The sequence below is a fragment of the Panthera onca genome, chromosome B1 (genome assembly GCF_046562875.1).
Source record: "Panthera onca isolate mPanOnc1 chromosome B1, mPanOnc1 haplotype 2, whole genome shotgun sequence".
Classification (NCBI taxonomy): domain Eukaryota; kingdom Metazoa; phylum Chordata; class Mammalia; order Carnivora; family Felidae; genus Panthera; species Panthera onca.
The window spans coordinates 103,053,495-103,066,596 of NC_138342.1; the positions used below are offsets into that span (position 1 = coordinate 103,053,495).

At 37.9% G+C, this 13,102-nt stretch overlaps 1 protein-coding gene across 3 annotated transcripts in view; it reads left to right on the plus strand.

The window, feature by feature from the left end:
- Positions 1-286: 286 nt before the first annotated feature.
- BLTP1 (bridge-like lipid transfer protein family member 1) overlaps positions 287-13,102 on the plus strand; it is a 213,980-nt gene continuing 201,164 nt past the window's right edge. For all 3 annotated transcript variants that reach the window (XM_078445786.2, XM_078445781.2, XM_078445787.2), the window contains exons 1-2: positions 287-537; positions 1,999-2,079. The gene's annotated coding sequence lies outside the window, so the exon portion shown is untranslated. The remainder of the gene's footprint in view (positions 538-1,998; positions 2,080-13,102) is intronic.

A 13,102-nucleotide genomic window follows, 5' to 3' on the forward strand; every position in this document is an offset into this window, starting at 1 on the left:
ATTCATTTCACTTCATAGCACCGGTTTGATTGTCCTTTTTGTTAACGTCCTGGTCTTATCCGCGCTTCTCGGTCTCCTGGACTCAGGAAGGCCATTCATTGACCTCTCCCGTGGCTAAGTAGCAAGCGATTTTTCCAAACCCGCCCCGGACCTCCGCCAAGCGCCCAGGCTCCACCCACAGTGCGGGGACAGGGGAAGAGGAGAGAAAAGGGGTGGGGCGCTGCAGATTCCTGGATGGGGCTTGGGTGGCGTGCCGGCGCCGTGACGTCTGACGCTACCAGTTGACGCAGCCGCAGCCGCAGCGACGCCTGGCTCTAGCTGGGACCCCTCCCATCCTTCTCCGCCCCTCTCTGTGTTAGTGGCTAGGGGCCCCCGGCCGGACCTAAAGCAGCTGGCCGGGGTAGCGGGGCTAGAGGGTGTGGGCGCGGGCAGAGCTTCCCCGGCCCGGGCCGGCTCGGCGCTGCTGCCGCTGCCCGAGGCCTTTAGCGTCCCTCGAAGAGGCCGGTGCGGTTCCAGGCCGCCCCGGCGCTCGCCCAGGTGAGGGGACGGGTCGGACTGGGCAGGGTTGGGTGAGCAGTTTTCCATCATCTCTGGAACTCAGCCAGGTCAGAGTCTGGAGGTTTGGCTTCTTCGCCGCTGTTGCGGCGTCGACTCGTTTCCTAGTTTGCTATTCTTACCTGCAGCACCGGGACCTGTAGACCGGGTGTAGAAGGTCAATGGGAAGGCCTGGAAGAGCCATTACAGTCGATGGTTGGGGGCGCCGACGCCGGAGCGGCCTCTGTGGATGGTGATAAGACGGGTGGGCGGCGCCCACTTGGTGTGTGGACTCCGCGGGCGGGAAGGACAAGCGCACCTGCAGGCTCCGGCTTTAGCCTTGCTGGGAGTCCTTGGCTGCGGCAGACCCCGAACTGCTTAACGTAGGGTCTACTGACCGATGGCGGTGGAGCCTTAGAACCTTCCGCCTTCCCAATCCTGGCGGGACGTGTGTTGTATTGTGAGTTGGTGCTTGCTGAGTCTACACTATTGAAGAGTACATTTCAGCGGAAACAATATCTTACGGTCAAAGGAAGGTGAAGGGAAGTTGATTCTCCTTCTGCAGAGTATATTCTTTTCTCCCCTCCTCCACACCTAACTCCCACCCCCTTTGACCTTAGTTTTGACAGTAGACAGTTAGGGACGCTTGTTAAATGGAAAGAATTCTTGTAAATTTCCTCTGTAAGAAAATCATGTTTTGGTAACTGCCCAATGGTGTACGTTTCAGCTGGTTTCATGTTACTGCTTTCACCCTGTGTATGGCATTGAAGCTGATTTATTCTAAGTTAACCATAAACATTTAATATGAAAATAGATGAATTAACCAGAATATTCATTTTACATAATTGTTGAGTAAGACATATTTTATGTGCATGTTATCTCATTTAATCATCATAACGATCCTATCACGTTAGGTCTGTTATTACTCTCATTTTATAGATGAACTAAACCGTGCAGCCCTAAAAATCACCTTGTACAAAGTAGAGATGTGATTTAAACCAGGTAATCTGACTCCAGTTTAAGGTCCCATAATCAGTATGCTTTATCATCTCCCAAGTATCTGAACAGTTTGCAAAGTGATTTTCATTTGATAAAGAGTGTGCCAGGTGGTTGGAATAGGAAGGAAACTGAGGCACCATTCCTGCCAGCAGAGAACCAACAGTTTGAGAGGACAACTTTTTTAAGGCCACACTTTGAGTATGTTTTAAACATAGGATTTGACTTCTGGAACCTTGTTCTAAAAGCTTTAGAACACTGTAATTTGGAAACCGTGGTCTTATTCTAGTTTAGAAGTATTTCTTGTCTGGAAACTTTAAAGAAGGAAATGTGATATTGGAATAACATTAAACACTTTCTATGTGTGTGTGCATTCACACTCATGCAATCAAATAATTTATTCTGAAATGGTGCAAATGTTGATAAAGCCAAACTATCTTCTATAATTGGTTAAAATGTTCTTTTCAGGTTTGTTAAGATGAAACGCTGCAGGTGGGCCTTCTGAAGACAAGGAGAAAGAAAACACTGCAGACTCTGGAAAAAAATTGAGTAAATATTTTGGCCAAGTTTTTAAAAAAATAATTTCCAATTAAAGCTGAGATAGACGAAATCTGACTTTCTGCTTCAGTTGTGTTTTAAGCTACTTGAATGGTCATAGAATGAAGGTTGGGGCAGTATATAACATGACCTGCCATTCATCTTACCTCACTTTTGAATTGTTGATATCTGATTGACAATTAAGTTGTGTGCTTAGCTTGTGTATTGGGAGGAGAAAGCCAAGGGAAGCTTTGGCTTAATTCTCTATCAAGTGTTAACATTTTTTTCTTTCTTTTTCTTGCTCATGCCCATGTTATAAAAGGCTTTAAAAATAAATGAAGAAAATTAGTTGACTTTGGTTTGTTCTTCACAGGATACTAGGTATGTTGAAGTCAAGTATATTTTATATTATGAGTTCTATGGAGATTAGTAGAAGACAGTTAAACACGATGAAGAAATATTTAATTCATTTCATCAATATTTATTGAGTACCATATTTCAGGCATTATTTAAGGCTTTTAGTATTAGTGTTCATCATGGCCCTTGAGAATACTAGAGTAGTGAATTTTGCCTGGAAGGTAATATTTTTGTGAAATATCATACATTTTTTTATTTCTATGTGCAAAGATGTTTTTGGTTTATATAAAAGACTAGAAAACAGCACTGCCCATATGGTAAATGTTTGTATTTATAATAAATCTTTCATAATTTTAGTTAATAAAGGAAGGTACTCTACTAGTGCTACTCTAAGGTACAGTGGGATACTAGGATTCTTCTAGACTTCATTTCATCATATTTTTTTTCATGTTAAAGATAATGATAGAATTTCAAAAATTTCTTGAGAGGTTAAGAAAATTAACTCTTTAATATGAGAAAATTTCAGGCAGTTTATATATAACGAATAGAAGTGACATGGTCAGGCAACAGTCTGGTGATGAGTTGGAGGGTGATGAGTTTGGCAGAGTGGTGATCATAAGAGGCATTGTAATAATTCAGGTGGCAAATGAGAACCAGAAGTACAGAGATGCAAATGGGAATTAAAGATGGAGATGGATTAGATAGATGCAAAGGAGATGTATTGAGTAGGATTTTGGGCTTGAGAGAAAGTTGAGTCTGGGTAATTTTTAGCTACTGTCATATGCAAGCACATAATAAGTGTATAATAAACATTTGAAGGATAAAGGAACTGATATCTGATATCTGGCTTGAGAAACTGAGTGGATTCTGGGACCATTTACTGAGGCAGTATAGGAAGAACAATAGATTGGGGAACATGGTTGTGGGGCTGTTGTTATGAGGCATCTGTGACTTGCAAGAAATGTCATTAGGAAGCTGGATATAGATCTCAGTTAAGAAGACCCCACTGGGGATATAAAATTTGGAGTCTCAGCTTATAGATGATGGTTAAAAGCAATGTGACTAGATGAGATCACTCAGGGAAAAAATGTAGAGTAAAAGAAAAGAAATGCGGATAGGGAAGACTAATAAATCCCTATCCTAGAAGGAAGACACACCTCAAAGGAGATGAATGAATGGATAAGGAAGCAGGAGAATCACAGAAGTCAGTGGAAGAACTGAGTTTGGAGAAAAGGATGAGTATTAAACACCTTTGAGATATCAGATAAAATGAGGACAAAGAAAGTATCTATCAGACATGTCAAGAAGTTGTTGGGGCACCTGGGTGGCTCAGTTGGTTAAGCATCTGACTTTGGCTCAGGTCATGATCTCTGCATCAGGCTCTGCTGACAGCTCGGAGCCTGGAGCCTGCTTTAGATTATGTGTCCCTCTCTCCCTCTGCCCCTCCCCCGCTCATATTTTCTCTCTCTTTCTCTCTCTCTCTTTCTCTCTCAATCTCTTTCAAGAATAAATAAATGTTAAAAAAAATTTTTTTTAAAAAGTTGTTGACCTGAGCAAGAGCGATTATATGGATGGAGCCAGTTCACAGTGGTAAGAGATAAGGAAATTGAAATAGGTACTGTCATTTACCTATTTCAGAAAGTTTGATTCTAAATTGAATAGAGAGGGGATCACTAGATATATGAGTTTGAGAGTTTTTGTTTTTTAAAGAGTATTTTTTTTTTTTTTTTTTAATTTATTTTTGGGACAGAGAGAGACAGAGCATGAACGGGGGAGGGGCAGAGAGAGAGGGAGACACAGAATTGGAAACAGGCAGAGTTTTTGTTTTTTAAAGGTACGAGTGATATGATTTATAATCTTTATTTGCTGAGGATAAAAAAACATCAAAAATAAAATTTGAAGATAGAGGAGAGAGGGACAATAATTAGTGAAGCAAGGTCACTGACTAAGCTGGAAGGGATGGAAAATGAGGATGCAGGTCAAGGGTGCTTTAGATAGACTTCTGAGACAGGAGTTAAGGAGATGGTGATGATTACAGATACAGATGAATATGTAGAGGCAGGGTAGGGGTTGCTCCACAGAGTCCATGCAGGAGACTCTCACTTAAAGTAGAGAGAGGAAATGGTTCATTCATGGGATTGGTAATCTTCTTGGTGTGTTATTGCTGATTCCTCATCTTTTGGTAAGTTGGAGGAGAGTAGAGTGCATTAGTTTAGCTTAACATGACTGGTATGAACTATCAGAGTAGAGATAACTTGTAGTTATCTTGCAAAATTACTTTTCACATACTTTGTATTAGTTATCTATTGCTGAGTAACAAATTATACCTGAACTTAGTGGTTTAAAATATTTACTATCTTAGTTTCTGTGAGTCTGGATTTGGAAGCGCCTAAACTCAGTCCTTCTGGTTTAGGGTCTGTCATGAGGTTGCAGCCAAAATCTTGGCAGGAACTTCAGTCATCTCAACTGTGGCAGCAGGATTTGCTTCCATGATGGCACACATACATGTCTGTTGGCTAGAGGCCTCAAAGCCTCACCATGCCGATCTGTCTAGGGCTTTTATTTTATTTATTTATTTATTTATTTAATTTTTTTTTCAACATTTTTAATTTATTTTTGGGACAGAGAGAGACAGAGCATGAACGGGGGAGGGGCAGAGAGAGAGGGAGACACAGAATCGGAAACAGGCTCCAGGCTCCGAGCCATCAGCCCAGAGCCTGACGTGGGGCTCGAACTCACGGACCGCGAGATCGTGACCTGGCTGAAGTCGGACGCTCAACCGACTGCGCCACCCAGGCGCCCCTGTCTAGGGCTTTTTAAATGTCCTAACAAGGCATCTGGCTTCCCCTGGAACAGATGATCCAAGAGAGAACAAGGAGGATGCTGTGATGGTTTTGACTTAGTTACACACCATTGCTTCTGACATACTCTTTTACAGCTGTATCACTAAGTCCAGCCCACACCTGAGACGGGAATTAAGTTCTACCTCTTGAAGGGAGGAATGTTAAAGAGTTTTTGGACATTTTAAAACTACCATACATTTTATCAATTGTCAAGTTCTTTAGGGGCAAAAAAGCTCTTTAAAAGTCAGTGAATAATAGCCTTTATGATCAGGTGAGAGAGAGGTTCTAGAGGAGTGGGAGGTGGTTAAGTTAGATTTGGTTCGCTTTATAATTTGGCCTTTTTTGCTGCTAATCAGGCTGCACAACTTGTGTTACCACTCAGGGTTATTTAAAAAAAGTGCTTGTTGACCCTTGACTTAATAGAGAATCATTTTAGGTTAAAAAAAAATGCCATAGTGGGCAAAATATGAATTTTTTATGCCAAAATTTGAATTTTGGTAGCATTCATATTAGCTTCTAAATGTAGAGGTGGGAGGAAGGATCTCATTTTTCATATAACGAAACTTAGAACTAAGAGATAATTACTGGGGCCTTAGCTGTGTTTGTGCTTAGCTTCTCAGTGCCATAGTTTTCTCGTCTTTAAAATGGGGAATTGTTAATGAGTAGTTATTTGTGACAATTAGATGAGTAAATGCACGTAAAGTGTTTAGCACTGTGTCTAGCACACAGCAAACCTTGAATAAGTGTTGTAGCCATTGTTATGATAGCTATATTTTTATCATTTTAATGGTGAATTAATACCATGGAATGAATGTTTCAAAGGGTAAGAGAACATTGACCAAAATGTTTAAAGTCTGAATTTTAGATTATTGATCTGTTTGTACTTGGTCACTTTTTATGTATACGTAAAGTATATTTCTATTCATATCCATTTAAAATGCTGAGTCTCATATCACCAGTAGTACTGTATGCGTCATATCCACATAAAACTTCCCCAAAGCAGACTTCTTTGTTGTTTTACTTACATGAAAGTTCAGTTTCAGTTGTAGCAATATCATCAGCTCACAGGAATTGGCTGTTAAATGAATCTTGTGGGCTCTTAGGGTAGCAACATGCTAATAAGAAAATGTTTTCTTTGAACTTGATGTGAGGAGAGTGTTGGTAAACACATGTGACAAGTTTCTCCCTCTCCCCACATCCAAAGACCCTTTTTGGTTGGGTGAATAGTTTGAACATGTATTTGGGAGGGTTTCTGACTGAAGTGACATAAGGTAGAAGATAGAACCTTAAGACCCAGATAGGAAAATGGAAATAGATTTATTACAAAAATCTTTTAGAATTTTACTTTGCTGGTGCTTTTTAGTGTTATGCCTTCTGGTGTATTTTTAATCTAAATGAAAGTTGATATAATTGAATTCTTGATTAAAAGAATTGAAGCAGGGGCACCAGGGTGGCTCAGTTGGAGTGTTCGACTTCTGCTCAGGTCATGATCTCAGGGTTCATGAGTTCAAGCCCTGCATCGGACTTGCTGCTGTCAGCTCAGAGCTTGGAGCCTGCTTTGGATTCTGTGTTTCCCTCTGTCTTCCTTCTGTCTTTCTCTCTGCCCCTCCTGCTTGTGCCTTCTCTTTCTCCCAAAAAATAAATAAACACTTAAAAAAAAAAAAAAAAGAAAGGAAACTTGCAGAATGTGTTCACTAGTCAGTACAAAATGAAGACAAAACCCCACAACCAGTGAATGGGAAGTAAAAGTAGGAGGATTACATCTTTCACTTGGCAGTTACTATTGAGCTCTTTGCATTGCTGATCATGTCAAGGAATATGTTGAAGGTAGAAATTAGTTCTGGTGGATTATTAAAAGTGGATTGTATTTAAGAATCATGGTTTCTTCTAGGTTTGGAGAATTTGAGGTCTGTTCTTTTTACCCTATTACTAGATATGTTTTCTACAGATTTTTAAGAGATTTGTTTTGCTTTTAATAAGTACTTAGGTAAACCAGCATAAATTTCTGTCTATAGCAGTGAGGTGTGTTAAAGTGCAACATTTTTGTTGAATGATATGATTTCTGAGATGTTAAAAATTCTTTCATATATAACATAAAGAACAGTTTTTGTAGCATAGATTACGTTATTAAAAAGTATGTTTAGTTTGCAGATTTTTAGTGTTTGAATTGTCACTCACCATATCTGAATATTTCTTTAGCAATAGTTGCCTGGTAACTAGTGTATTTTGGTACTTGATCTGCTTCTAAGAATCATATCATATTCACTGTTATTTGTAGAACTATGTTATTCATATTAACTTAATTTCTTGATTGTTATTTGTGCCAACTAATTTTTTTGGTTATAAAATTCTGTTATTTAGTTAAATATATGTATTTTTCTCCTATATTGTAAGGAATGAAATGCATTTTAGTCATTGTCTACTGCTATGCATTTTATTTATTTTTTTTAGCTTTCACCTTTTTTGTTGAGCTGATTTTTTCTTAAAGAACATTAATGATAGTAGCTTAGCACCACTGCTGTAATGTGTTTCTTGTCAAGCACTGTATGTTAGCTTGTTTGCTTCATGTTTTTAATGCCTTGAACATCTCTTCAGAGAAGAGATGGCCGTTTGGAAACAGGCTTAAAGAGATTCAGTAACTTGCTCAAGCTATCTCACAGCTAAGGAAGGTATTGAAGGTATTGAAAGGGTAGAGCAAGCTTTCCATTTCAAATCTGACTGTAAAGCCTAGTTCCAGTATACCAGATGATTTCTGTTATTTCTGATAGAATGTTATTTTACCATTTAATTCTGTTGGGTTTTGGAGTTAGTTTAATAGTGAATTGTGTTTGTTGCACTTGGAATCCTGGGACTGAAAGGAACCTGGAATGACTTTCTCGGTAGAGATGATTATATACCTGGTCTAACTTAAGAGGATAATTGTCTATCTTGTTTGTTTAAATGAACAGAATAGGACATTATAGATTTTTGTTTTATTTTGAATTTTAAGAGATAATATTGGTTAATACTCCCCTTGAAGGGATGGATGGTGGAATTTAAAGCCTTGTATCCTGATAGGTAAAATAATTTAGTCAGATTGGGCTTTTCCAATCACTCTATGTTTAATGGGTAATAACAACCTTGTTAATATATTCCATTACTATCTTGTAATATAAAATTTACATATTTATTTTATGTGAGATATTAGTTGTAGTAAGTACTTCCCTATTTTATATACTTTATTTATGAAGCATCATGGAATTGGAAAGTCATGTGTTTTAGGCCGTTTACCTTTAGATTGGTGAATGGTCAGTGTTTAAATGAATAGCTCAAATGTTCTAATCATCCTTGAAACTTCATTTTGGATAAAAATGTTGTCGTGACCTGATTTATGTTTTACTTTTGTTTTGGGATGTCATTATGTCATAGTAGAGATGAGCAGTCTGTTCAGACAGTTCATTTTTATTGGTATTTACTTAGATATTTGGGTCAGTTATCTGGCTTCTTAATTTTAAGGTGGACATAAATGGCTTTGAAATGGGGAACTTTTACAAAAGTATCTCCAGATAATTTGTTACATATGAGCAGAAATTAAACAGTAACTGAAAAATTCTCAAGTAAGTGTATGTATTCTGTAACAGTTACTGTAGATCAGTAAAATTGGCCAAGGGTAAGTGCTTTGTCCTTATAGGTGTTTAATTTTACCTGATGGTAAAGAGAATATGAATATTGATGAAGGTCAGAGGAGAGCTGTAAAGTTCATTTATTTTCCAACTTTTAAAACTCATGCAGTTTCTTTTATATAAAAGGAACTGAGGGCACCTGGGTGGCTCAGTTGGTTAGGTGTCTGATAATTGATATTGGCTCAGATTATGATCTCGCGGTCCTGAGACCGAGTCCTGCTCTACACTAACAGCTCAGAGCCTGCTTGGGATTCTCTCCCTTTTCTCTCTCTGCCCCTCCCCTGCTCGGGCATTTGTGTGTTTGCGCTCTCTCTCTTTCTCGTTCTCTCAAATTAAGATACAATACAATACAATACAATACAATACAATAAAAACATTTTAGAAAAGGAACTATAATTAAATGCAGAGAATTTTGATATGATGGTCTGAAGATACAAAGAATTGTGATTTGTCTTTTTATACAAAGAATTGTGATTTCATTGTTGTGTGAGATTTGATTAAACTTTTTTCACATTAATTGGGTTGTTAAAAAGTTGAATATCCTCTTCTTAAACTCAAGCAAATGAAAACCAGATTTTCTTGAGAGTGAAAAGATCACTTAGGAATCTTTTTGGCTCTGGGTACATTGGAATACTCACTTATCATTTTTTTTTTTTTTTTTTTAATACTCACTTACTTTTGGCGATAGCTCATAATTATGTACTTTCATGATGATGTATTTATTTCATTCATTTCTGAAACAAGTATTTATTGAGAGACTTCTGTATACAGAACTTGGTTAGATATTACGCTTAAATGGGTAGGGCAAACCCATCCTTAAGAACATTTGTCTACCAGGGGAGACTTCTAAAGTAATAATTGTAATATGGTACGATAACTGCTAAGATACAGGTATTCATTCAAACAGCCTTTTTTTTTTTTTTTTTTAGTATTTTCTATATTGCCAGACATCGTACTAAAAAGGTTATTGTAAATATTCCAAATCTTATACTTAATACTCAGAATTCCTTAGCTGTATTACAGAATTTTTAAGCTCAATAAATATTTATTGAATGAATAAACAAAAAAATAGCTCAACATTATCAAGCAACTGTCTTAACTATGTTGTTCCAAAAAATCAAAATCAATATTTACTTTCCTATGACAGTACCCAAGAAAGCTCTGTCTCTTCATAACCAGATCTTCTCACATCATAGGTAATGTTATATATAGACTTGTTCCAGTTTAACCCTGGTATAGGAAAACCTTATACCTGAAATCCTGTGTCAAATTATGGGATGATATCTCTTCTTTTGGAAGAAGGTAAACTAACCAGTGCAGTGAAGTTTTCTTGACAAGCTGTGGGCAGGTGCACAGATCCTCCAGTTCCTCCCACTCACCCCTTTTCTGAGATGATAAATAATTATTGCTGAGGTAGGGTGGAATTGGGGGACTTGGGGTAAGCTGTGGTGATGAAGGCCCTCTTATTCATTATTTTCTTTCACCAACCACTTAGGGTCATTCTTCTTACAGTTGTCATAAACACAAAAGCTAAAAACTAAGAAAAATAGAAAAGGAACAGGTACTGTAGAAGTTATGGGACTAGTGCCAAAAAACTTGGAGTAATAAGTAAAAAAAAAAAAAATGAAATAGAAGAGATTTTAGATAAATATGAATTTGGCTTTTTTTTTTTTAAATTTTTTTTTATTGAGAGAGAGAGAATCCCATGAGGGAGGGGGAGAGAGAGAGAGAGAGAGAGAGAGAGAGAAAGAAAAAGAAGTGGATGGAGCTCACCTGAAGAGGGGCTTGAGCTCACCTGATGCGGGACTCAAATTCATGAACCATGAAATCATGACCTGAGCCGAAGTCAAATGCTTAACCAACTGAGTCACTCAGGCGCCCTGAATTTGATTTTTCAAAAATCTATGGAAGCCATCAGATTCTTTCATCTTTCTATCACCAGATCTCCCCATATCTTGGTCTTTCCTTTCCCTTCTTCCTGTTCAGATGAAGGAAATGTTTCTCTTTCTGTCATATATATATATATATATATATATATATATATATATGTATAGAGAGAGAGAGAGAGAGAGAGAGTATATTCCTTTTCTAAAGGAGAGTATCTTCCTTTTCTAAAATGTTTTTATTGTATTGTATACAATATATATGTGTGTATATATATACATACATATATATGTATATATATATATATACACACACATATATGTATATATATATATATATATATATATATATGTATATATATACACACACACACACCCTGAATTAAAGCAAACTTTTAAAAGATATTAAATATTTAACACTGTGTCCTTCAAATGGTATGGTTTTATGATCTCTTTATTTTATTTTTTAATTTTATTTATTTTTTTATGATCTCTTTAAAGTACAGAATCATTTTTCATGTAAAAGAAAGCTATCCTCAGATTTAATAGGACTGGTAACAAACAAAAAAAATAGTTCCTTAGTTTAGGTCTCCCTAGAACCAATACCTGGATAAGGAAGGACTCAAGTACAGAAGTGATCGTAGGAAAGACTGGTAGGAGAATGGGGAAGTAAGAAAGGAAAGGGATTGAAGTCAGTAAAGGGCATTATCCTAGCAGTTACCACTGTGGGCATCTGGAGCTCACTACCATTGGTGAACTCTTGGGAAACCAAATGGAATATGCCTCATGGGCGCATGGGTGGCTCAGTCGGTTAAGCGTCTGACTCTCAGTTTCAGCTCTGGTCATGATCTCATGGTTGGGGAGTTTGAGCCCCGCATTGGGCTCTGTGCTGACAGCGTGGGGCCTGCTTGGAAGTCTCTCTCTCTCCCTCCCCCCCCCCTTCTGCCCCTCCTCTGCTCTCTCTCAAAAATAAATAAGTAAACTTAAAAAAATACTATGCCTCAGAGTAATCCCAAATCAAGAACAAAGAAGCTGCAGTTGTGTATCCACCACTTTCCTAGCCGTCATTGATGTTACCTCTTTGGCATTTCTGGCTTGCCCTGAGTATAAGCTGAGCATGTTTCTGCAGTCCAAAAGCAGCCCTCAGTAAAGTATTCAGTTGTTCCAAATGAGCAGTCATCTTGTGTAGAGATGAATGCTAACAGTATGTGGGCAAGGCACCAAAAGCATTGGTTGCAATCAGCAAACATTTATATGGTGTATTATTTACTATGTGCTGGGTGCTATTCTAAATGGTTTACATACATGAATTTATCAGTTTTCACTATTCACCTCTGTCAGGTAGGTACTATTAGTGTTCTTGTTTTACAGATGAGGGAATAGAGCACAGAATGGTTAGGTAACTTGCCAGTGGTCACACAGCTATAACATTAGATCTGGTAGTTCTCACTTAGTCTAGTATAGAATCCATGCTCTCAATCCACATAATGTCCTGTTTCTGGAACAATATAGTCTGAAGCAGGATCTTTGGATTCTACTGTTTTTTCTTTGATGAGTGCCTCCTCCTTCTCCCTTCCCCAATCTCTCTTAATGTTCTTTATGTCCTTTCTTGATGAAACTTACTTGTCTCCCCTTTCTAGAACAGTATATATTCCTTCCATTCTTACATTCAAGGCTGTCAATTCAAATAATTCTTGCTAAGGTGATCTTTCTGATGTTGTGATGAAGTTTGAGTTTGCTCAGTATTTGCACTTTAATTTTTTAAAAAGCTAAGTATTTAAGCACTGAAGAAAGACATGATACTAGAATGACAGATGACTGAGTTGTTATTTTTGGGTTGGGAGACACCTATTTCTTGGTTGGTTATAAGAAGAGGTCAATAGATGTATGCTTGGGCAAGAAAAGTCTCTCACCTGTCATTTCCTATCTTCTAGTTACCAAATCTCCCTTTTTCTTTTTAAATTATGGAAGTATTATATGCCAATCGTAAAACATTAGACAATACCTAAGTGTCAAGAGCAAAAGTGGAAGTCCTGTTTCACTGTTTCTTTTCCTTCCTCCTAAGTCTTTCCCAATGCTCTCTCTAGAGGTAACGATAATATGGCTTCACTGTTTTTGCTGATTTAAAAAAGTGCGTATATATACACACACTCCATATATGTGCACATAAATACATATGTGTGTATATATATGGTGTCTATATAAGCATCCGATTTCGGCTCTAGGTCATGATATCACAGCCCGTGGTTTGAGCCCTGCATCAGGCTCTGTGCTGACAGCTCAGAGCCTG